The 21,427-nt window shown below is 57.5% G+C and overlaps 25 non-coding genes across 25 annotated transcripts; all 25 read left to right on the top strand.

Moving 5' to 3' along the window:
- Window positions 1-78: 78 nt before the first annotated feature.
- Window positions 79-194, top strand: LOC140123315 (U5 spliceosomal RNA). The gene has a single exon (XR_011854642.1). It is a non-coding gene; the product is annotated as a U5 spliceosomal RNA (small nuclear RNA).
- Window positions 195-956: 762 nt separating this feature from the next.
- Window positions 957-1,072, top strand: LOC140123314 (U5 spliceosomal RNA). Its single transcript, XR_011854641.1, has one exon. It is a non-coding gene; the product is annotated as a U5 spliceosomal RNA (small nuclear RNA).
- A 763-nt stretch (window positions 1,073-1,835) lies between these two features.
- LOC140123313 (U5 spliceosomal RNA) lies at window positions 1,836-1,951 on the top strand. The gene has a single exon (XR_011854640.1). It is a non-coding gene; the product is annotated as a U5 spliceosomal RNA (small nuclear RNA).
- A 763-nt stretch (window positions 1,952-2,714) lies between these two features.
- LOC140123311 (U5 spliceosomal RNA) lies at window positions 2,715-2,830 on the top strand. The gene has a single exon (XR_011854638.1). It is a non-coding gene; the product is annotated as a U5 spliceosomal RNA (small nuclear RNA).
- Window positions 2,831-3,593: 763 nt separating this feature from the next.
- Window positions 3,594-3,709, top strand: LOC140123310 (U5 spliceosomal RNA). Its single transcript, XR_011854637.1, has one exon. It is a non-coding gene; the product is annotated as a U5 spliceosomal RNA (small nuclear RNA).
- Window positions 3,710-4,480: 771 nt separating this feature from the next.
- LOC140123309 (U5 spliceosomal RNA) lies at window positions 4,481-4,596 on the top strand. The gene has a single exon (XR_011854636.1). It is a non-coding gene; the product is annotated as a U5 spliceosomal RNA (small nuclear RNA).
- Window positions 4,597-5,358: 762 nt separating this feature from the next.
- LOC140123308 (U5 spliceosomal RNA) lies at window positions 5,359-5,474 on the top strand. Its single transcript, XR_011854635.1, has one exon. It is a non-coding gene; the product is annotated as a U5 spliceosomal RNA (small nuclear RNA).
- Window positions 5,475-6,237: 763 nt separating this feature from the next.
- LOC140123307 (U5 spliceosomal RNA) lies at window positions 6,238-6,353 on the top strand. The gene has a single exon (XR_011854634.1). It is a non-coding gene; the product is annotated as a U5 spliceosomal RNA (small nuclear RNA).
- A 763-nt stretch (window positions 6,354-7,116) lies between these two features.
- Window positions 7,117-7,232, top strand: LOC140123305 (U5 spliceosomal RNA). Its single transcript, XR_011854633.1, has one exon. It is a non-coding gene; the product is annotated as a U5 spliceosomal RNA (small nuclear RNA).
- A 763-nt stretch (window positions 7,233-7,995) lies between these two features.
- On the top strand, window positions 7,996-8,111 carry LOC140123304 (U5 spliceosomal RNA). The gene has a single exon (XR_011854632.1). It is a non-coding gene; the product is annotated as a U5 spliceosomal RNA (small nuclear RNA).
- A 762-nt stretch (window positions 8,112-8,873) lies between these two features.
- Window positions 8,874-8,989, top strand: LOC140123300 (U5 spliceosomal RNA). Its single transcript, XR_011854629.1, has one exon. It is a non-coding gene; the product is annotated as a U5 spliceosomal RNA (small nuclear RNA).
- Window positions 8,990-9,751: 762 nt separating this feature from the next.
- On the top strand, window positions 9,752-9,867 carry LOC140123289 (U5 spliceosomal RNA). Its single transcript, XR_011854618.1, has one exon. It is a non-coding gene; the product is annotated as a U5 spliceosomal RNA (small nuclear RNA).
- Window positions 9,868-10,629: 762 nt separating this feature from the next.
- LOC140123277 (U5 spliceosomal RNA) lies at window positions 10,630-10,745 on the top strand. The gene has a single exon (XR_011854607.1). It is a non-coding gene; the product is annotated as a U5 spliceosomal RNA (small nuclear RNA).
- A 763-nt stretch (window positions 10,746-11,508) lies between these two features.
- LOC140123266 (U5 spliceosomal RNA) lies at window positions 11,509-11,624 on the top strand. The gene has a single exon (XR_011854596.1). It is a non-coding gene; the product is annotated as a U5 spliceosomal RNA (small nuclear RNA).
- A 763-nt stretch (window positions 11,625-12,387) lies between these two features.
- LOC140123254 (U5 spliceosomal RNA) lies at window positions 12,388-12,503 on the top strand. Its single transcript, XR_011854587.1, has one exon. It is a non-coding gene; the product is annotated as a U5 spliceosomal RNA (small nuclear RNA).
- A 762-nt stretch (window positions 12,504-13,265) lies between these two features.
- On the top strand, window positions 13,266-13,381 carry LOC140123242 (U5 spliceosomal RNA). Its single transcript, XR_011854576.1, has one exon. It is a non-coding gene; the product is annotated as a U5 spliceosomal RNA (small nuclear RNA).
- A 764-nt stretch (window positions 13,382-14,145) lies between these two features.
- LOC140123231 (U5 spliceosomal RNA) lies at window positions 14,146-14,261 on the top strand. The gene has a single exon (XR_011854565.1). It is a non-coding gene; the product is annotated as a U5 spliceosomal RNA (small nuclear RNA).
- A 762-nt stretch (window positions 14,262-15,023) lies between these two features.
- Window positions 15,024-15,139, top strand: LOC140123219 (U5 spliceosomal RNA). The gene has a single exon (XR_011854554.1). It is a non-coding gene; the product is annotated as a U5 spliceosomal RNA (small nuclear RNA).
- A 763-nt stretch (window positions 15,140-15,902) lies between these two features.
- LOC140123208 (U5 spliceosomal RNA) lies at window positions 15,903-16,018 on the top strand. Its single transcript, XR_011854543.1, has one exon. It is a non-coding gene; the product is annotated as a U5 spliceosomal RNA (small nuclear RNA).
- Window positions 16,019-16,781: 763 nt separating this feature from the next.
- On the top strand, window positions 16,782-16,897 carry LOC140123197 (U5 spliceosomal RNA). Its single transcript, XR_011854532.1, has one exon. It is a non-coding gene; the product is annotated as a U5 spliceosomal RNA (small nuclear RNA).
- Window positions 16,898-17,660: 763 nt separating this feature from the next.
- On the top strand, window positions 17,661-17,776 carry LOC140123186 (U5 spliceosomal RNA). Its single transcript, XR_011854521.1, has one exon. It is a non-coding gene; the product is annotated as a U5 spliceosomal RNA (small nuclear RNA).
- Window positions 17,777-18,539: 763 nt separating this feature from the next.
- LOC140123175 (U5 spliceosomal RNA) lies at window positions 18,540-18,655 on the top strand. Its single transcript, XR_011854510.1, has one exon. It is a non-coding gene; the product is annotated as a U5 spliceosomal RNA (small nuclear RNA).
- Window positions 18,656-19,418: 763 nt separating this feature from the next.
- On the top strand, window positions 19,419-19,534 carry LOC140123163 (U5 spliceosomal RNA). The gene has a single exon (XR_011854499.1). It is a non-coding gene; the product is annotated as a U5 spliceosomal RNA (small nuclear RNA).
- A 764-nt stretch (window positions 19,535-20,298) lies between these two features.
- Window positions 20,299-20,414, top strand: LOC140123152 (U5 spliceosomal RNA). Its single transcript, XR_011854488.1, has one exon. It is a non-coding gene; the product is annotated as a U5 spliceosomal RNA (small nuclear RNA).
- A 763-nt stretch (window positions 20,415-21,177) lies between these two features.
- LOC140123141 (U5 spliceosomal RNA) lies at window positions 21,178-21,293 on the top strand. Its single transcript, XR_011854477.1, has one exon. It is a non-coding gene; the product is annotated as a U5 spliceosomal RNA (small nuclear RNA).
- The last annotated feature ends 134 nt before the right edge of the window (window positions 21,294-21,427 follow it).

The following is a 21,427-nucleotide window of genomic DNA, read 5'->3' as shown; positions in this document are numbered from 1 at the left end:
TGACGGCTCTCTCCCTAAGCCAGCCTGGGCCTGGGCGGGGGCTGGGGCCGGCGGTGGCGCCCTCTAGCCTTCAATCACCAACTCTGGTTCTTCTTCAAAACGCAAAAATCTTTCGCCTTTTACTAAAGATTTCCGTGGAGAGGAACGGAACTGAGTTTCGTACCAATTTTTGTACGCTTCAGCTCGCTGAAGCTTCCTTGTCCTGGTGGAAAAAACAGAAGCAGCACAAAAAAAAAAAAAAAAAAAAAAACCACCCAGGTTTTTTTTTTTTTTTTTTTTTTCAAAAGTCACTTCCCCACTGCCTTATCCAGCAAAGGAGGTAAGCCTCCCGCCTACTCATCCCCACTTCTCCTTTGTTGCCGCCGCCGAAGAAGAAGACGACGACGCCGGCAGGAGCAGGTGACTCTGTCTTTGTACTTACAGTGCGGGCACTGTCAGGGGCACGCCAGGCATAAGTCCGGCTTGAAAGCAGGCCCGCTTCCCGGGGCCTGGCAGGCGGGAGCCGGGGCCCGCCAGCATCAGGGCGGCGACCGCTTGCCGCGCGCGGCGCCAGGGTTTCCCTCCGAAACGTCGTCAACCCTGCGGGGACAGGGTCCGCTGCGGCAAAGCGCATGATCCGGGGTGGCCGGATCAAACAAAGGGATGATTGTGGTTTCTGCTTCCTCCCCGCTGAGACTGGTGGGAGCTGGCTCTGGCTTGCATACATGCAAATGCGGCCGAAGGAACCCTGAATTCTGGGGGGTTTCTTGTTCCCCCACTTCTCTTTCTTCCCCTCGCTCGCTCTGGCCGCTTTCCTTCCAGGAAGCTGTGCTGGGCTTGGAAAGCTGCAAGGAGTTTGGCCGGCGGGCGGCCACCTGCTTCCCCTCCCCCGCCCGTGCTGACGGCTCTCTCCCTAAGCCAGCCTGGGCCTGGGCGGGGGCTGGGGCCGGCGGTGGCGCCCTCTAGCCTTCAATCACCAACTCTGGTTCTTCTTCAAAACGCAAAAATCTTTCGCCTTTTACTAAAGATTTCCGTGGAGAGGAACGGAACTGAGTTTCGTACCAATTTTTGTACGCTTCAGCTCGCTGAAGCTTCCTTGTCCTGGTGGAAAAAACAGAAGCAGCACAAAAAAAAAAAAAAAAAAAAAAAACCACCCAGGTTTTTTTTTTTTTTTTTTTTTTCAAAAGTCACTTCCCCACTGCCTTATCCAGCAAAGGAGGTAAGCCTCCCGCCTACTCATCCCCACTTCTCCTTTGTTGCCGCCGCCGAAGAAGAAGACGACGACGCCGGCAGGAGCAGGTGACTCTGTCTTTGTACTTACAGTGCGGGCACTGTCAGGGGCACGCCAGGCATAAGTCCGGCTTGAAAGCAGGCCCGCTTCCCGGGGCCTGGCAGGCGGGAGCCGGGGCCCGCCAGCATCAGGGCGGCGACCGCTTGCCGCGCGCGGCGCCAGGGTTTCCCTCCGAAACGTCGTCAACCCTGCGGGGACAGGGTCCGCTGCGGCAAAGCGCATGATCCGGGGTGGCCGGATCAAACAAAGGGATGATTGTGGTTTCTGCTTCCTCCCCGCTGAGACTGGTGGGAGCTGGCTCTGGCTTGCATACATGCAAATGCGGCCGAAGGAACCCTGAATTCTGGGGGGTTTCTTGTTCCCCCACTTCTCTTTCTTCCCCTCGCTCGCTCTGGCCGCTTTCCTTCCAGGAAGCTGTGCTGGGCTTGGAAAGCTGCAAGGAGTTTGGCCGGCGGGCGGCCACCTGCTTCCCCTCCCCCGCCCGTGCTGACGGCTCTCTCCCTAAGCCAGCCTGGGCCTGGGCGGGGGCTGGGGCCGGCGGTGGCGCCCTCTAGCCTTCAATCACCAACTCTGGTTCTTCTTCAAAACGCAAAAATCTTTCGCCTTTTACTAAAGATTTCCGTGGAGAGGAACGGAACTGAGTTTCGTACCAATTTTTGTACGCTTCAGCTCGCTGAAGCTTCCTTGTCCTGGTGGAAAAAACAGAAGCAGCACAAAAAAAAAAAAAAAAAAAAAAACCACCCAGGTTTTTTTTTTTTTTTTTTTTTTTCAAAAGTCACTTCCCCACTGCCTTATCCAGCAAAGGAGGTAAGCCTCCCGCCTACTCATCCCCACTTCTCCTTTGTTGCCGCCGCCGAAGAAGAAGACGACGACGCCGGCAGGAGCAGGTGACTCTGTCTTTGTACTTACAGTGCGGGCACTGTCAGGGGCACGCCAGGCATAAGTCCGGCTTGAAAGCAGGCCCGCTTCCCGGGGCCTGGCAGGCGGGAGCCGGGGCCCGCCAGCATCAGGGCGGCGACCGCTTGCCGCGCGCGGCGCCAGGGTTTCCCTCCGAAACGTCGTCAACCCTGCGGGGACAGGGTCCGCTGCGGCAAAGCGCATGATCCGGGGTGGCCGGATCAAACAAAGGGATGATTGTGGTTTCTGCTTCCTCCCCGCTGAGACTGGTGGGAGCTGGCTCTGGCTTGCATACATGCAAATGCGGCCGAAGGAACCCTGAATTCTGGGGGGTTTCTTGTTCCCCCACTTCTCTTTCTTCCCCTCGCTCGCTCTGGCCGCTTTCCTTCCAGGAAGCTGTGCTGGGCTTGGAAAGCTGCAAGGAGTTTGGCCGGCGGGCGGCCACCTGCTTCCCCTCCCCCGCCCGTGCTGACGGCTCTCTCCCTAAGCCAGCCTGGGCCTGGGCGGGGGCTGGGGCCGGCGGTGGCGCCCTCTAGCCTTCAATCACCAACTCTGGTTCTTCTTCAAAACGCAAAAATCTTTCGCCTTTTACTAAAGATTTCCGTGGAGAGGAACGGAACTGAGTTTCGTACCAATTTTTGTACGCTTCAGCTCGCTGAAGCTTCCTTGTCCTGGTGGAAAAAACAGAAGCAGCACAAAAAAAAAAAAAAAAAAAAAAAACCACCCAGGTTTTTTTTTTTTTTTTTTTTTTCAAAAGTCACTTCCCCACTGCCTTATCCAGCAAAGGAGGTAAGCCTCCCGCCTACTCATCCCCACTTCTCCTTTGTTGCCGCCGCCGAAGAAGAAGACGACGACGCCGGCAGGAGCAGGTGACTCTGTCTTTGTACTTACAGTGCGGGCACTGTCAGGGGCACGCCAGGCATAAGTCCGGCTTGAAAGCAGGCCCGCTTCCCGGGGCCTGGCAGGCGGGAGCCGGGGCCCGCCAGCATCAGGGCGGCGACCGCTTGCCGCGCGCGGCGCCAGGGTTTCCCTCCGAAACGTCGTCAACCCTGCGGGGACAGGGTCCGCTGCGGCAAAGCGCATGATCCGGGGTGGCCGGATCAAACAAAGGGATGATTGTGGTTTCTGCTTCCTCCCCGCTGAGACTGGTGGGAGCTGGCTCTGGCTTGCATACATGCAAATGCGGCCGAAGGAACCCTGAATTCTGGGGGGTTTCTTGTTCCCCCACTTCTCTTTCTTCCCCTCGCTCGCTCTGGCCGCTTTCCTTCCAGGAAGCTGTGCTGGGCTTGGAAAGCTGCAAGGAGTTTGGCCGGCGGGCGGCCACCTGCTTCCCCTCCCCCGCCCGTGCTGACGGCTCTCTCCCTAAGCCAGCCTGGGCCTGGGCGGGGGCTGGGGCCGGCGGTGGCGCCCTCTAGCCTTCAATCACCAACTCTGGTTCTTCTTCAAAACGCAAAAATCTTTCGCCTTTTACTAAAGATTTCCGTGGAGAGGAACGGAACTGAGTTTCGTACCAATTTTTGTACGCTTCAGCTCGCTGAAGCTTCCTTGTCCTGGTGGAAAAAACAGAAGCAGCACAAAAAAAAAAAAAAAAAAAAAAAAAAACCCAGATTTTTTTTTTTTTTTTTTTAAAAGTCACTTGCCCACTGCCTTATCCAGCAAAGGAGGTAAGCCTCCCGCCTACTCATCCCCACTTCTCCTTTTTTGCCGCCGCCGCCGAAGAAGAAGACGACGACGACGACGACGCCGGCAGGAGCAGGTGACTCTGTCTTTGTACTTACAGTGCGGGCACTGTCAGGGGCACGCCAGGCATAAGTCCGGCTTGAGAGCAGGCCCGCTTCCCGGGGCCGGGCAGGCGGGACACGGGGCCCGCCAGCATCAGGGCGGCGACCTCTTGCCGCGCGCGGCGCCGGGTTTTCCCTCCGAAACGTCGTCAACCCTGCGGGGACAGGGTCCGCCGCGGCAAAGCGCATGATCCGGGGTGGCCGGATCAAACAAAGGGATGATTGTGGTTTCTGCTTCCTCCCCGCTGAGACTGGTGGGAGCTGGCTCTGGCTTGCATACATGCAAATGCGGCCGAAGGAACCCTGAATTCTGGGGGGTTTCTTGTTCCCCCACTTCTCTTTCTTCCCCTCGCTCGCTCTGGCCGCTTTCCTTCCAGGAAGCTGTGCTGGGCTTGGAAAGCTGCAAGGAGTTTGGCCGGCGGGCGGCCACCTGCTTCCCCTCCCCCGCCCGTGCTGACGGCTCTCTCCCTAAGCCAGCCTGGGCCTGGGCGGGGGCTGGGGCCGGCGGTGGCGCCCTCTAGCCTTCAATCACCAACTCTGGTTCTTCTTCAAAACGCAAAAATCTTTCGCCTTTTACTAAAGATTTCCGTGGAGAGGAACGGAACTGAGTTTCGTACCAATTTTTGTACGCTTCAGCTCGCTGAAGCTTCCTTGTCCTGGTGGAAAAAACAGAAGCAGCACAAAAAAAAAAAAAAAAAAAAAAAACCACCCAGGTTTTTTTTTTTTTTTTTTTTTCAAAAGTCACTTCCCCACTGCCTTATCCAGCAAAGGAGGTAAGCCTCCCGCCTACTCATCCCCACTTCTCCTTTGTTGCCGCCGCCGAAGAAGAAGACGACGACGCCGGCAGGAGCAGGTGACTCTGTCTTTGTACTTACAGTGCGGGCACTGTCAGGGGCACGCCAGGCATAAGTCCGGCTTGAAAGCAGGCCCGCTTCCCGGGGCCTGGCAGGCGGGAGCCGGGGCCCGCCAGCATCAGGGCGGCGACCGCTTGCCGCGCGCGGCGCCAGGGTTTCCCTCCGAAACGTCGTCAACCCTGCGGGGACAGGGTCCGCTGCGGCAAAGCGCATGATCCGGGGTGGCCGGATCAAACAAAGGGATGATTGTGGTTTCTGCTTCCTCCCCGCTGAGACTGGTGGGAGCTGGCTCTGGCTTGCATACATGCAAATGCGGCCGAAGGAACCCTGAATTCTGGGGGGTTTCTTGTTCCCCCACTTCTCTTTCTTCCCCTCGCTCGCTCTGGCCGCTTTCCTTCCAGGAAGCTGTGCTGGGCTTGGAAAGCTGCAAGGAGTTTGGCCGGCGGGCGGCCACCTGCTTCCCCTCCCCCGCCCGTGCTGACGGCTCTCTCCCTAAGCCAGCCTGGGCCTGGGCGGGGGCTGGGGCCGGCGGTGGCGCCCTCTAGCCTTCAATCACCAACTCTGGTTCTTCTTCAAAACGCAAAAATCTTTCGCCTTTTACTAAAGATTTCCGTGGAGAGGAACGGAACTGAGTTTCGTACCAATTTTTGTACGCTTCAGCTCGCTGAAGCTTCCTTGTCCTGGTGGAAAAAACAGAAGCAGCACAAAAAAAAAAAAAAAAAAAAAAAACCACCCAGGTTTTTTTTTTTTTTTTTTTTTTCAAAAGTCACTTCCCCACTGCCTTATCCAGCAAAGGAGGTAAGCCTCCCGCCTACTCATCCCCACTTCTCCTTTGTTGCCGCCGCCGAAGAAGAAGACGACGACGCCGGCAGGAGCAGGTGACTCTGTCTTTGTACTTACAGTGCGGGCACTGTCAGGGGCACGCCAGGCATAAGTCCGGCTTGAAAGCAGGCCCGCTTCCCGGGGCCTGGCAGGCGGGAGCCGGGGCCCGCCAGCATCAGGGCGGCGACCGCTTGCCGCGCGCGGCGCCAGGGTTTCCCTCCGAAACGTCGTCAACCCTGCGGGGACAGGGTCCGCTGCGGCAAAGCGCATGATCCGGGGTGGCCGGATCAAACAAAGGGATGATTGTGGTTTCTGCTTCCTCCCCGCTGAGACTGGTGGGAGCTGGCTCTGGCTTGCATACATGCAAATGCGGCCGAAGGAACCCTGAATTCTGGGGGGTTTCTTGTTCCCCCACTTCTCTTTCTTCCCCTCGCTCGCTCTGGCCGCTTTCCTTCCAGGAAGCTGTGCTGGGCTTGGAAAGCTGCAAGGAGTTTGGCCGGCGGGCGGCCACCTGCTTCCCCTCCCCCGCCCGTGCTGACGGCTCTCTCCCTAAGCCAGCCTGGGCCTGGGCGGGGGCTGGGGCCGGCGGTGGCGCCCTCTAGCCTTCAATCACCAACTCTGGTTCTTCTTCAAAACGCAAAAATCTTTCGCCTTTTACTAAAGATTTCCGTGGAGAGGAACGGAACTGAGTTTCGTACCAATTTTTGTACGCTTCAGCTCGCTGAAGCTTCCTTGTCCTGGTGGAAAAAACAGAAGCAGCACAAAAAAAAAAAAAAAAAAAAAAAACCACCCAGGTTTTTTTTTTTTTTTTTTTTTTCAAAAGTCACTTCCCCACTGCCTTATCCAGCAAAGGAGGTAAGCCTCCCGCCTACTCATCCCCACTTCTCCTTTGTTGCCGCCGCCGAAGAAGAAGACGACGACGCCGGCAGGAGCAGGTGACTCTGTCTTTGTACTTACAGTGCGGGCACTGTCAGGGGCACGCCAGGCATAAGTCCGGCTTGAAAGCAGGCCCGCTTCCCGGGGCCTGGCAGGCGGGAGCCGGGGCCCGCCAGCATCAGGGCGGCGACCGCTTGCCGCGCGCGGCGCCAGGGTTTCCCTCCGAAACGTCGTCAACCCTGCGGGGACAGGGTCCGCTGCGGCAAAGCGCATGATCCGGGGTGGCCGGATCAAACAAAGGGATGATTGTGGTTTCTGCTTCCTCCCCGCTGAGACTGGTGGGAGCTGGCTCTGGCTTGCATACATGCAAATGCGGCCGAAGGAACCCTGAATTCTGGGGGGTTTCTTGTTCCCCCACTTCTCTTTCTTCCCCTCGCTCGCTCTGGCCGCTTTCCTTCCAGGAAGCTGTGCTGGGCTTGGAAAGCTGCAAGGAGTTTGGCCGGCGGGCGGCCACCTGCTTCCCCTCCCCCGCCCGTGCTGACGGCTCTCTCCCTAAGCCAGCCTGGGCCTGGGCGGGGGCTGGGGCCGGCGGTGGCGCCCTCTAGCCTTCAATCACCAACTCTGGTTCTTCTTCAAAACGCAAAAATCTTTCGCCTTTTACTAAAGATTTCCGTGGAGAGGAACGGAACTGAGTTTCGTACCAATTTTTGTACGCTTCAGCTCGCTGAAGCTTCCTTGTCCTGGTGGAAAAAACAGAAGCAGCACAAAAAAAAAAAAAAAAAAAAAAAACCACCCAGGTTTTTTTTTTTTTTTTTTTTTTCAAAAGTCACTTCCCCACTGCCTTATCCAGCAAAGGAGGTAAGCCTCCCGCCTACTCATCCCCACTTCTCCTTTGTTGCCGCCGCCGAAGAAGAAGACGACGACGCCGGCAGGAGCAGGTGACTCTGTCTTTGTACTTACAGTGCGGGCACTGTCAGGGGCACGCCAGGCATAAGTCCGGCTTGAAAGCAGGCCCGCTTCCCGGGGCCTGGCAGGCGGGAGCCGGGGCCCGCCAGCATCAGGGCGGCGACCGCTTGCCGCGCGCGGCGCCAGGGTTTCCCTCCGAAACGTCGTCAACCCTGCGGGGACAGGGTCCGCTGCGGCAAAGCGCATGATCCGGGGTGGCCGGATCAAACAAAGGGATGATTGTGGTTTCTGCTTCCTCCCCGCTGAGACTGGTGGGAGCTGGCTCTGGCTTGCATACATGCAAATGCGGCCGAAGGAACCCTGAATTCTGGGGGGTTTCTTGTTCCCCCACTTCTCTTTCTTCCCCTCGCTCGCTCTGGCCGCTTTCCTTCCAGGAAGCTGTGCTGGGCTTGGAAAGCTGCAAGGAGTTTGGCCGGCGGGCGGCCACCTGCTTCCCCTCCCCCGCCCGTGCTGACGGCTCTCTCCCTAAGCCAGCCTGGGCCTGGGCGGGGGCTGGGGCCGGCGGTGGCGCCCTCTAGCCTTCAATCACCAACTCTGGTTCTTCTTCAAAACGCAAAAATCTTTCGCCTTTTACTAAAGATTTCCGTGGAGAGGAACGGAACTGAGTTTCGTACCAATTTTTGTACGCTTCAGCTCGCTGAAGCTTCCTTGTCCTGGTGGAAAAAACAGAAGCAGCACAAAAAAAAAAAAAAAAAAAAAAAACCACCCAGGTTTTTTTTTTTTTTTTTTTTTCAAAAGTCACTTCCCCACTGCCTTATCCAGCAAAGGAGGTAAGCCTCCCGCCTACTCATCCCCACTTCTCCTTTGTTGCCGCCGCCGAAGAAGAAGACGACGACGCCGGCAGGAGCAGGTGACTCTGTCTTTGTACTTACAGTGCGGGCACTGTCAGGGGCACGCCAGGCATAAGTCCGGCTTGAAAGCAGGCCCGCTTCCCGGGGCCTGGCAGGCGGGAGCCGGGGCCCGCCAGCATCAGGGCGGCGACCGCTTGCCGCGCGCGGCGCCAGGGTTTCCCTCCGAAACGTCGTCAACCCTGCGGGGACAGGGTCCGCTGCGGCAAAGCGCATGATCCGGGGTGGCCGGATCAAACAAAGGGATGATTGTGGTTTCTGCTTCCTCCCCGCTGAGACTGGTGGGAGCTGGCTCTGGCTTGCATACATGCAAATGCGGCCGAAGGAACCCTGAATTCTGGGGGGTTTCTTGTTCCCCCACTTCTCTTTCTTCCCCTCGCTCGCTCTGGCCGCTTTCCTTCCAGGAAGCTGTGCTGGGCTTGGAAAGCTGCAAGGAGTTTGGCCGGCGGGCGGCCACCTGCTTCCCCTCCCCCGCCCGTGCTGACGGCTCTCTCCCTAAGCCAGCCTGGGCCTGGGCGGGGGCTGGGGCCGGCGGTGGCGCCCTCTAGCCTTCAATCACCAACTCTGGTTCTTCTTCAAAACGCAAAAATCTTTCGCCTTTTACTAAAGATTTCCGTGGAGAGGAACGGAACTGAGTTTCGTACCAATTTTTGTACGCTTCAGCTCGCTGAAGCTTCCTTGTCCTGGTGGAAAAAACAGAAGCAGCACAAAAAAAAAAAAAAAAAAAAAAACCACCCAGGTTTTTTTTTTTTTTTTTTTTTTCAAAAGTCACTTCCCCACTGCCTTATCCAGCAAAGGAGGTAAGCCTCCCGCCTACTCATCCCCACTTCTCCTTTGTTGCCGCCGCCGAAGAAGAAGACGACGACGCCGGCAGGAGCAGGTGACTCTGTCTTTGTACTTACAGTGCGGGCACTGTCAGGGGCACGCCAGGCATAAGTCCGGCTTGAAAGCAGGCCCGCTTCCCGGGGCCTGGCAGGCGGGAGCCGGGGCCCGCCAGCATCAGGGCGGCGACCGCTTGCCGCGCGCGGCGCCAGGGTTTCCCTCCGAAACGTCGTCAACCCTGCGGGGACAGGGTCCGCTGCGGCAAAGCGCATGATCCGGGGTGGCCGGATCAAACAAAGGGATGATTGTGGTTTCTGCTTCCTCCCCGCTGAGACTGGTGGGAGCTGGCTCTGGCTTGCATACATGCAAATGCGGCCGAAGGAACCCTGAATTCTGGGGGGTTTCTTGTTCCCCCACTTCTCTTTCTTCCCCTCGCTCGCTCTGGCCGCTTTCCTTCCAGGAAGCTGTGCTGGGCTTGGAAAGCTGCAAGGAGTTTGGCCGGCGGGCGGCCACCTGCTTCCCCTCCCCCGCCCGTGCTGACGGCTCTCTCCCTAAGCCAGCCTGGGCCTGGGCGGGGGCTGGGGCCGGCGGTGGCGCCCTCTAGCCTTCAATCACCAACTCTGGTTCTTCTTCAAAACGCAAAAATCTTTCGCCTTTTACTAAAGATTTCCGTGGAGAGGAACGGAACTGAGTTTCGTACCAATTTTTGTACGCTTCAGCTCGCTGAAGCTTCCTTGTCCTGGTGGAAAAAACAGAAGCAGCACAAAAAAAAAAAAAAAAAAAAAAACCACCCAGGTTTTTTTTTTTTTTTTTTTTTTCAAAAGTCACTTCCCCACTGCCTTATCCAGCAAAGGAGGTAAGCCTCCCGCCTACTCATCCCCACTTCTCCTTTGTTGCCGCCGCCGAAGAAGAAGACGACGACGCCGGCAGGAGCAGGTGACTCTGTCTTTGTACTTACAGTGCGGGCACTGTCAGGGGCACGCCAGGCATAAGTCCGGCTTGAAAGCAGGCCCGCTTCCCGGGGCCTGGCAGGCGGGAGCCGGGGCCCGCCAGCATCAGGGCGGCGACCGCTTGCCGCGCGCGGCGCCAGGGTTTCCCTCCGAAACGTCGTCAACCCTGCGGGGACAGGGTCCGCTGCGGCAAAGCGCATGATCCGGGGTGGCCGGATCAAACAAAGGGATGATTGTGGTTTCTGCTTCCTCCCCGCTGAGACTGGTGGGAGCTGGCTCTGGCTTGCATACATGCAAATGCGGCCGAAGGAACCCTGAATTCTGGGGGGTTTCTTGTTCCCCCACTTCTCTTTCTTCCCCTCGCTCGCTCTGGCCGCTTTCCTTCCAGGAAGCTGTGCTGGGCTTGGAAAGCTGCAAGGAGTTTGGCCGGCGGGCGGCCACCTGCTTCCCCTCCCCCGCCCGTGCTGACGGCTCTCTCCCTAAGCCAGCCTGGGCCTGGGCGGGGGCTGGGGCCGGCGGTGGCGCCCTCTAGCCTTCAATCACCAACTCTGGTTCTTCTTCAAAACGCAAAAATCTTTCGCCTTTTACTAAAGATTTCCGTGGAGAGGAACGGAACTGAGTTTCGTACCAATTTTTGTACGCTTCAGCTCGCTGAAGCTTCCTTGTCCTGGTGGAAAAAACAGAAGCAGCACAAAAAAAAAAAAAAAAAAAAAAAACCACCCAGGTTTTTTTTTTTTTTTTTTTTTTCAAAAGTCACTTCCCCACTGCCTTATCCAGCAAAGGAGGTAAGCCTCCCGCCTACTCATCCCCACTTCTCCTTTGTTGCCGCCGCCGAAGAAGAAGACGACGACGCCGGCAGGAGCAGGTGACTCTGTCTTTGTACTTACAGTGCGGGCACTGTCAGGGGCACGCCAGGCATAAGTCCGGCTTGAAAGCAGGCCCGCTTCCCGGGGCCTGGCAGGCGGGAGCCGGGGCCCGCCAGCATCAGGGCGGCGACCGCTTGCCGCGCGCGGCGCCAGGGTTTCCCTCCGAAACGTCGTCAACCCTGCGGGGACAGGGTCCGCTGCGGCAAAGCGCATGATCCGGGGTGGCCGGATCAAACAAAGGGATGATTGTGGTTTCTGCTTCCTCCCCGCTGAGACTGGTGGGAGCTGGCTCTGGCTTGCATACATGCAAATGCGGCCGAAGGAACCCTGAATTCTGGGGGGTTTCTTGTTCCCCCACTTCTCTTTCTTCCCCTCGCTCGCTCTGGCCGCTTTCCTTCCAGGAAGCTGTGCTGGGCTTGGAAAGCTGCAAGGAGTTTGGCCGGCGGGCGGCCACCTGCTTCCCCTCCCCCGCCCGTGCTGACGGCTCTCTCCCTAAGCCAGCCTGGGCCTGGGCGGGGGCTGGGGCCGGCGGTGGCGCCCTCTAGCCTTCAATCACCAACTCTGGTTCTTCTTCAAAACGCAAAAATCTTTCGCCTTTTACTAAAGATTTCCGTGGAGAGGAACGGAACTGAGTTTCGTACCAATTTTTGTACGCTTCAGCTCGCTGAAGCTTCCTTGTCCTGGTGGAAAAAACAGAAGCAGCACAAAAAAAAAAAAAAAAAAAAAAAACCACCCAGGTTTTTTTTTTTTTTTTTTTTTTCAAAAGTCACTTCCCCACTGCCTTATCCAGCAAAGGAGGTAAGCCTCCCGCCTACTCATCCCCACTTCTCCTTTGTTGCCGCCGCCGAAGAAGAAGACGACGACGCCGGCAGGAGCAGGTGACTCTGTCTTTGTACTTACAGTGCGGGCACTGTCAGGGGCACGCCAGGCATAAGTCCGGCTTGAAAGCAGGCCCGCTTCCCGGGGCCTGGCAGGCGGGAGCCGGGGCCCGCCAGCATCAGGGCGGCGACCGCTTGCCGCGCGCGGCGCCAGGGTTTCCCTCCGAAACGTCGTCAACCCTGCGGGGACAGGGTCCGCTGCGGCAAAGCGCATGATCCGGGGTGGCCGGATCAAACAAAGGGATGATTGTGGTTTCTGCTTCCTCCCCGCTGAGACTGGTGGGAGCTGGCTCTGGCTTGCATACATGCAAATGCGGCCGAAGGAACCCTGAATTCTGGGGGGTTTCTTGTTCCCCCACTTCTCTTTCTTCCCCTCGCTCGCTCTGGCCGCTTTCCTTCCAGGAAGCTGTGCTGGGCTTGGAAAGCTGCAAGGAGTTTGGCCGGCGGGCGGCCACCTGCTTCCCCTCCCCCGCCCGTGCTGACGGCTCTCTCCCTAAGCCAGCCTGGGCCTGGGCGGGGGCTGGGGCCGGCGGTGGCGCCCTCTAGCCTTCAATCACCAACTCTGGTTCTTCTTCAAAACGCAAAAATCTTTCGCCTTTTACTAAAGATTTCCGTGGAGAGGAACGGAACTGAGTTTCGTACCAATTTTTGTACGCTTCAGCTCGCTGAAGCTTCCTTGTCCTGGTGGAAAAAACAGAAGCAGCACAAAAAAAAAAAAAAAAAAAAAAAACCACCCAGGTTTTTTTTTTTTTTTTTTTTTTCAAAAGTCACTTCCCCACTGCCTTATCCAGCAAAGGAGGTAAGCCTCCCGCCTACTCATCCCCACTTCTCCTTTGTTGCCGCCGCCGAAGAAGAAGACGACGACGCCGGCAGGAGCAGGTGACTCTGTCTTTGTACTTACAGTGCGGGCACTGCAGGGGCACGCCAGGCATAAGTCCGGCTTGAAAGCAGGCCCGCTTCCCGGGGCCTGGCAGGCGGGAGCCGGGGCCCGCCAGCATCAGGGCGGCGACCGCTTGCCGCGCGCGGCGCCAGGGTTTCCCTCCGAAACGTCGTCAACCCTGCGGGGACAGGGTCCGCTGCGGCAAAGCGCATGATCCGGGGTGGCCGGATCAAACAAAGGGATGATTGTGGTTTCTGCTTCCTCCCCGCTGAGACTGGTGGGAGCTGGCTCTGGCTTGCATACATGCAAATGCGGCCGAAGGAACCCTGAATTCTGGGGGGTTTCTTGTTCCCCCACTTCTCTTTCTTCCCCTCGCTCGCTCTGGCCGCTTTCCTTCCAGGAAGCTGTGCTGGGCTTGGAAAGCTGCAAGGAGTTTGGCCGGCGGGCGGCCACCTGCTTCCCCTCCCCCGCCCGTGCTGACGGCTCTCTCCCTAAGCCAGCCTGGGCCTGGGCGGGGGCTGGGGCCGGCGGTGGCGCCCTCTAGCCTTCAATCACCAACTCTGGTTCTTCTTCAAAACGCAAAAATCTTTCGCCTTTTACTAAAGATTTCCGTGGAGAGGAACGGAACTGAGTTTCGTACCAATTTTTGTACGCTTCAGCTCGCTGAAGCTTCCTTGTCCTGGTGGAAAAAACAGAAGCAGCACAAAAAAAAAAAAAAAAAAAAAAAAACCACCCAGGTTTTTTTTTTTTTTTTTTTTTTCAAAAGTCACTTCCCCACTGCCTTATCCAGCAAAGGAGGTAAGCCTCCCGCCTACTCATCCCCACTTCTCCTTTGTTGCCGCCGCCGAAGAAGAAGACGACGACGCCGGCAGGAGCAGGTGACTCTGTCTTTGTACTTACAGTGCGGGCACTGTCAGGGGCACGCCAGGCATAAGTCCGGCTTGAAAGCAGGCCCGCTTCCCGGGGCCTGGCAGGCGGGAGCCGGGGCCCGCCAGCATCAGGGCGGCGACCGCTTGCCGCGCGCGGCGCCAGGGTTTCCCTCCGAAACGTCGTCAACCCTGCGGGGACAGGGTCCGCTGCGGCAAAGCGCATGATCCGGGGTGGCCGGATCAAACAAAGGGATGATTGTGGTTTCTGCTTCCTCCCCGCTGAGACTGGTGGGAGCTGGCTCTGGCTTGCATACATGCAAATGCGGCCGAAGGAACCCTGAATTCTGGGGGGTTTCTTGTTCCCCCACTTCTCTTTCTTCCCCTCGCTCGCTCTGGCCGCTTTCCTTCCAGGAAGCTGTGCTGGGCTTGGAAAGCTGCAAGGAGTTTGGCCGGCGGGCGGCCACCTGCTTCCCCTCCCCCGCCCGTGCTGACGGCTCTCTCCCTAAGCCAGCCTGGGCCTGGGCGGGGGCTGGGGCCGGCGGTGGCGCCCTCTAGCCTTCAATCACCAACTCTGGTTCTTCTTCAAAACGCAAAAATCTTTCGCCTTTTACTAAAGATTTCCGTGGAGAGGAACGGAACTGAGTTTCGTACCAATTTTTGTACGCTTCAGCTCGCTGAAGCTTCCTTGTCCTGGTGGAAAAAACAGAAGCAGCACAAAAAAAAAAAAAAAAAAAAAAAACCACCCAGGTTTTTTTTTTTTTTTTTTTTTTCAAAAGTCACTTCCCCACTGCCTTATCCAGCAAAGGAGGTAAGCCTCCCGCCTACTCATCCCCACTTCTCCTTTGTTGCCGCCGCCGAAGAAGAAGACGACGACGCCGGCAGGAGCAGGTGACTCTGTCTTTGTACTTACAGTGCGGGCACTGTCAGGGGCACGCCAGGCATAAGTCCGGCTTGAAAGCAGGCCCGCTTCCCGGGGCCTGGCAGGCGGGAGCCGGGGCCCGCCAGCATCAGGGCGGCGACCGCTTGCCGCGCGGGCGCCAGGGTTTCCCTCCGAAACGTCGTCAACCCTGCGGGGACAGGGTCCGCTGCGGCAAAGCGCATGATCCGGGGTGGCCGGATCAAACAAAGGGATGATTGTGGTTTCTGCTTCCTCCCCGCTGAGACTGGTGGGAGCTGGCTCTGGCTTGCATACATGCAAATGCGGCCGAAGGAACCCTGAATTCTGGGGGGTTTCTTGTTCCCCCACTTCTCTTTCTTCCCCTCGCTCGCTCTGGCCGCTTTCCTTCCAGGAAGCTGTGCTGGGCTTGGAAAGCTGCAAGGAGTTTGGCCGGCGGGCGGCCACCTGCTTCCCCTCCCCCGCCCGTGCTGACGGCTCTCTCCCTAAGCCAGCCTGGGCCTGGGCGGGGGCTGGGGCCGGCGGTGGCGCCCTCTAGCCTTCAATCACCAACTCTGGTTCTTCTTCAAAACGCAAAAATCTTTCGCCTTTTACTAAAGATTTCCGTGGAGAGGAACGGAACTGAGTTTCGTACCAATTTTTGTACGCTTCAGCTCGCTGAAGCTTCCTTGTCCTGGTGGAAAAAACAGAAGCAGCACAAAAAAAAAAAAAAAAAAAAAAAACCACCCAGGTTTTTTTTTTTTTTTTTTTTTTCAAAAGTCACTTCCCCACTGCCTTATCCAGCAAAGGAGGTAAGCCTCCCGCCTACTCATCCCCACTTCTCCTTTGTTGCCGCCGCCGAAGAAGAAGACGACGACGCCGGCAGGAGCAGGTGACTCTGTCTTTGTACTTACAGTGCGGGCACTGTCAGGGGCACGCCAGGCATAAGTCCGGCTTGAAAGCAGGCCCGCTTCCCGGGGCCTGGCAGGCGGGAGCCGGGGCCCGCCAGCATCAGGGCGGCGACCGCTTGCCGCGCGCGGCGCCAGGGTTTCCCTCCGAAACGTCGTCAACCCTGCGGGGACAGGGTCCGCTGCGGCAAAGCGCATGATCCGGGGTGGCCGGATCAAACAAAGGGATGATTGTGGTTTCTGCTTCCTCCCCGCTGAGACTGGTGGGAGCTGGCTCTGGCTTGCATACATGCAAATGCGGCCGAAGGAACCCTGAATTCTGGGGGGTTTCTTGTTCCCCCACTTCTCTTTCTTCCCCTCGCTCGCTCTGGCCGCTTTCCTTCCAGGAAGCTGTGCTGGGCTTGGAAAGCTGCAAGGAGTTTGGCCGGCGGGCGGCCACCTGCTTCCCCTCCCCCGCCCGTGCTGACGGCTCTCTCCCTAAGCCAGCCTGGGCCTGGGCGGGGGCTGGGGCCGGCGGTGGCGCCCTCTAGCCTTCAATCACCAACTCTGGTTCTTCTTCAAAACGCAAAAATCTTTCGCCTTTTACTAAAGATTTCCGTGGAGAGGAACGGAACTGAGTTTCGTACCAATTTTTGTACGCTTCAGCTCGCTGAAGCTTCCTTGTCCTGGTGGAAAAAACAGAAGCAGCACAAAAAAAAAAAAAAAAAAAAAAAACCACCCAGGTTTTTTTTTTTTTTTTTTTTTTCAAAAGTCACTTCCCCACTGCCTTATCCAGCAAAGGAGGTAAGCCTCCCGCCTACTCATCCCCACTTCTCCTTTGTTGCCGCCGCCGAAGAAGAAGACGACGACGCCGGCAGGAGCAGGTGACTCTGTCTTTGTACTTACAGTGCGGGCACTGTCAGGGGCACGCCAGGCATAAGTCCGGCTTGAAAGCAGGCCCGCTTCCCGGGGCCTGGCAGGCGGGAGCCGGGGCCCGCCAGCATCAGGGCGGCGACCGCTTGCCGCGCGCGGCGCCAGGGTTTCCCTCCGAAACGTCGTCAACCCTGCGGGGACAGGGTCCGCTGCGGCAAAGCGCATGATCCGGGGTGGCCGGATCAAACAAAGGGATGATTGTGGTTTCTGCTTCCTCCCCGCTGAGACTGGTGGGAGCTGGCTCTGGCTTGCATACATGCAAATGCGGCCGAAGGAACCCTGAATTCTGGGGGGTTTCTTGTTCCCCCACTTCTCTTTCTTCCCCTCGCTCGCTCTGGCCGCTTTCCTTCCAGGAAGCTGTGCTGGGCTTGGAAAGCTGCAAGGAGTTTGGCCGGCGGGCGGCCACCTGCTTCCCCTCCCCCGCCCGTGCTGACGGCTCTCTCCCTAAGCCAGCCTGGGCCTGGGCGGGGGCTGGGGCCGGCGGTGGCGCCCTCTAGCCTTCAATCACCAACTCTGGTTCTTCTTCAAAACGCAAAAATCTTTCGCCTTTTACTAAAGATTTCCGTGGAGAGGAACGGAACTGAGTTTCGTACCAATTTTTGTACGCTTCAGCTCGCTGAAGCTTCCTTGTCCTGGTGGAAAAAACAGAAGCAGCACAAAAAAAAAAAAAAAAAAAAAAAACCACCCAGGTTTTTTTTTTTTTTTTTTTTTTCAAAAGTCACTTCCCCACTGCCTTATCCAGCAAAGGAGGTAAGCCTCCCGCCTACTCATCCCCACTTCTCCTTTGTTGCCGCCGCCGAAGAAGAAGACGACGACGCCGGCAGGAGCAGGTGACTCTGTCTTTGTACTTACAGTGCGGGCACTGTCAGGGGCACGCCAGGCATAAGTCCGGCTTGAAAGCAGGCCCGCTTCCCGGGGCCTGGCAGGCGGGAGCCGGGGCCCGCCAGCATCAGGGCGGCGACCGCTTGCCGCGCGCGGCGCCAGGGTTTCCCTCCGAAACGTCGTCAACCCTGCGGGGACAGGGTCCGCTGCGGCAAAGCGCATGATCCGGGGTGGCCGGATCAAACAAAGGGATGATTGTGGTTTCTGCTTCCTCCCCGCTGAGACTGGTGGGAGCTGGCTCTGGCTTGCATACATGCAAATGCGGCCGAAGGAACCCTGAATTCTGGGGGGTTTCTTGTTCCCCCACTTCTCTTTCTTCCCCTCGCTCGCTCTGGCCGCTTTCCTTCCAGGAAGCTGTGCTGGGCTTGGAAAGCTGCAAGGAGTTTGGCCGGCGGGCGGCCACCTGCTTCCCCTCCCCCGCCCGTGCTGACGGCTCTCTCCCTAAGCCAGCCTGGGCCTGGGCGGGGGCTGGGGCCGGCGGTGGCGCCCTCTAGCCTTCAATCACCAACTCTGGTTCTTCTTCAAAACGCAAAAATCTTTCGCCTTTTACTAAAGATTTCCGTGGAGAGGAACGGAACTGAGTTTCGTACCAATTTTTGTACGCTTCAGCTCGCTGAAGCTTCCTTGTCCTGGTGGAAAAAACAGAAGCAGCACAAAAAAAAAAAAAAAAAAAAAAAACCACCCAGGTTTTTTTTTTTTTTTTTTTTTTCAAAAGTCACTTCCCCACTGCCTTATCCAGCAAAGGAGGTAAGCCTCCCGCCTACTCATCCCCACTTCTCCTTTGTTGCCGCCGCCGAAGAAGAAGACGACGACGCCGGCAGGAGCAGGTGACTCTGTCTTTGTACTTACAGTGCGGGCACTGTCAGGGGCACGCCAGGCATAAGTCCGGCTTGAAAGCAGGCCCGCTTCCCGGGGCCTGGCAGGCGGGAGCCGGGGCCCGCCAGCATCAGGGCGGCGACCGCTTGCCGCGCGCGGCGCCAGGGTTTCCCTCCGAAACGTCGTCAACCCTGCGGGGACAGGGTCCGCTGCGGCAAAGCGCATGATCCGGGGTGGCCGGATCAAACAAAGGGATGATTGTGGTTTCTGCTTCCTCCCCGCTGAGACTGGTGGGAGCTGGCTCTGGCTTGCATACATGCAAATGCGGCCGAAGGAACCCTGAATTCTGGGGGGTTTCTTGTTCCCCCACTTCTCTTTCTTCCCCTCGCTCGCTCTGGCCGCTTTCCTTCCAGGAAGCTGTGCTGGGCTTGGAAAGCTGCAAGGAGTTTGGCCGGCGGGCGGCCACCTGCTTCCCCTCCCCCGCCCGTGCTGACGGCTCTCTCCCTAAGCCAGCCTGGGCCTGGGCGGGGGCTGGGGCCGGCGGTGGCGCCCTCTAGCCTTCAATCACCAACTCTGGTTCTTCTTCAAAACGCAAAAATCTTTCGCCTTTTACTAAAGATTTCCGTGGAGAGGAACGGAACTGAGTTTCGTACCAATTTTTGTACGCTTCAGCTCGCTGAAGCTTCCTTGTCCTGGTGGAAAAAACAGAAGCAGCACAAAAAAAAAAAAAAAAAAAAAAAACCACCCAGGTTTTTTTTTTTTTTTTTTTTTTCAAAAGTCACTTCCCCACTGCCTTATCCAGCAAAGGAGGTAAGCCTCCCGCCTACTCATCCCCACTTCTCCTTTGTTGCCGCCGCCGAAGAAGAAGACGACGACGCCGGCAGGAGCAGGTGACTCTGTCTTTGTACTTACAGTGCGGGCACTGTCAGGGGCACGCCAGGCATAAGTCCGGCTTGAAAGCAGGCCCGCTTCCCGGGGCCTGGCAGGCGGGAGCCGGGGCCCGCCAGCATCAGGGCGGCGACCGCTTGCCGCGCGCGGCGCCAGGGTTTCCCTCCGAAACGTCGTCAACCCTGCGGGGACAGGGTCCGCTGCGGCAAAGCGCATGATCCGGGGTGGCCGGATCAAACAAAGGGATGATTGTGGTTTCTGCTTCCTCCCCGCTGAGACTGGTGGGAGCTGGCTCTGGCTTGCATACATGCAAATGCGGCCGAAGGAACCCTGAATTCTGGGGGGTTTCTTGTTCCCCCACTTCTCTTTCTTCCCCTCGCTCGCTCTGGCCGCTTTCCTTCCAGGAAGCTGTGCTGGGCTTGGAAAGCTGCAAGGAGTTTGGCCGGCGGGCGGCCACCTGCTTCCCCTCCCCCGCCCGTGCTGACGGCTCTCTCCCTAAGCCAGCCTGGGCCTGGGCGGGGGCTGGGGCCGGCGGTGGCGCCCTCTAGCCTTCAATCACCAACTCTGGTTCTTCTTCAAAACGCAAAAATCTTTCGCCTTTTACTAAAGATTTCCGTGGAGAGGAACGGAACTGAGTTTCGTACCAATTTTTGTACGCTTCAGCTCGCTGAAGCTTCCTTGTCCTGGTGGAAAAAACAGAAGCAGCACAAAAAAAAAAAAAAAAAAAAAAAAACCACCCAGGTTTTTTTTTTTTTTTTTTTTTTCAAAAGTCACTTCCCCACTGCCTTATCCAGCAAAGGAGGTAAGCCTCCCGCCTACTCATCCCCACTTCTCCTTTGTTGCCGCCGCCGAAGAAGAAGACGACGACGCCGGCAGGAGCAGGTGACTCTGTCTTTGTACTTACAGTGCGGGCACTGTCAGGGGCACGCCAGGCATAAGTCCGGCTTGAAAGCAGGCCCGCTTCCCGGGGCCTGGCAGGCGGGAGCCGGGGCCCGCCAGCATCAGGGCGGCGACCGCTTGCCGCGCGCGGCGCCAGGGTTTCCCTCCGAAACGTCGTCAACCCTGCGGGGACAGGGTCCGCTGCGGCAAAGCGCATGATCCGGGGTGGCCGGATCAAACAAAGGGATGATTGTGGTTTCTGCTTCCTCCCCGCTGAGACTGGTGGGAGCTGGCTCTGGCTTGCATACATGCAAATGCGGCCGAAGGAACCCTGAATTCTGGGGGGTTTCTTGTTCCCCCACTTCTCTTTCTTCCCCTCGCTCGCTCTGGCCGCTTTCCTTCCAGGAAGCTGTGCTGGGCTTGGAAAGCTGCAAGGAGTTTGGCCGGCGGGCGGCCACCTGCTTCCCCTCCCCCGCCCGTGCTGACGGCTCTCTCCCTAAGCCAGCCTGGGCCTGGGCGGGGGCTGGGGCCGGCGGTGGCGCCCTCTAGCCTTCAATCACCAACTCTGGTTCTTCTTCAAAACGCAAAAATCTTTCGCCTTTTACTAAAGATTTCCGTGGAGAGGAACGGAACTGAGTTTCGTACCAATTTTTGTACGCTTCAGCTCGCTGAAGCTTCCTTGTCCTGGTGGAAAAAACAGAAGCAGCACAAAAAAAAAAAAAAAAAAAAAAAACCACCCAGGTTTTTTTTTTTTTTTTTTTTTTCAAAAGTCACTTCCCCACTGCCTTATCCAGCAAAGGAGGTAAGCCTCCCGCCTACTCATCCCCACTTCTCCTTTGTTGCCGCCGCCGAAGAAGAAGACGACGACGCCGGCAGGAGCAGGTGACTCTGTCTTTGTACTTACAGTGCGGGCACTGTCAGGGGCACGCCAGGCATAAGTCCGGCTTGAAAGCAGGCCCGCTTCCCGGGGCCTGGCAGGCGGGAGCCGGGGCCCGCCAGCATCAGGGCGGCGACCGCTTGCCGCGCGCGGCGCCAGGGTTTCCCTCCGAAACGTCGTCAACCCTGCGGGGACAGGGTCCGCTGCGGCAAAGCGCATGATCCGGGGTGGCCGGATCAAACAAAGGGATGATTGTGGTTTCTGCTTCCTCCCCGCTGAGACTGGTGGGAGCTGGCTCTGGCTTGCATACATGCAAATGCGGCCGAAGGAACCCTGAATTCTGGGGGGTTTCTTGTTCCCCCACTTCTCTTTCTTCCCCTCGCTCGCTCTGGCCGCTTTCCTTCCAGGAAGCTGTGCTGGGCTTGGAAAGCTGCAAGGAGTTTGGCCGGCGGGCGGCCACCTGCTTCCCCTCCCCCGCCCGTGCTGACGGCTCTCTCCCTAAGCCAGCCTGGGCCTGGGCGGGGGCTGGGGCCGGCGGTGGCGCCCTCTAGCCTTCAATCACCAACTCTGGTTCTTCTTCAAAACGCAAAAATCTTTCGCCTTTTACTAAAGATTTCCGTGGAGAGGAACGGAACTGAGTTTCGTACCAATTTTTGTACGCTTCAGCTCGCTGAAGCTTCCTTGTCCTGGTGGAAAAAACAGAAGCAGCACAAAAAAAAAAAAAAAAAAAAAAAACCACCCAGGTTTTTTTTTTTTTTTTTTTTTTCAAAAGTCACTTCCCCACTGCCTTATCCAGCAAAGGAGGTAAGCCT

This window comes from Engystomops pustulosus, chromosome 3 (assembly GCF_040894005.1).
Source record: "Engystomops pustulosus chromosome 3, aEngPut4.maternal, whole genome shotgun sequence".
Classification (NCBI taxonomy): domain Eukaryota; kingdom Metazoa; phylum Chordata; class Amphibia; order Anura; family Leptodactylidae; genus Engystomops; species Engystomops pustulosus.
Note: the sequence above shows the minus strand (reverse complement) of the source record. Positions and strands in the feature narration are given on the sequence as shown.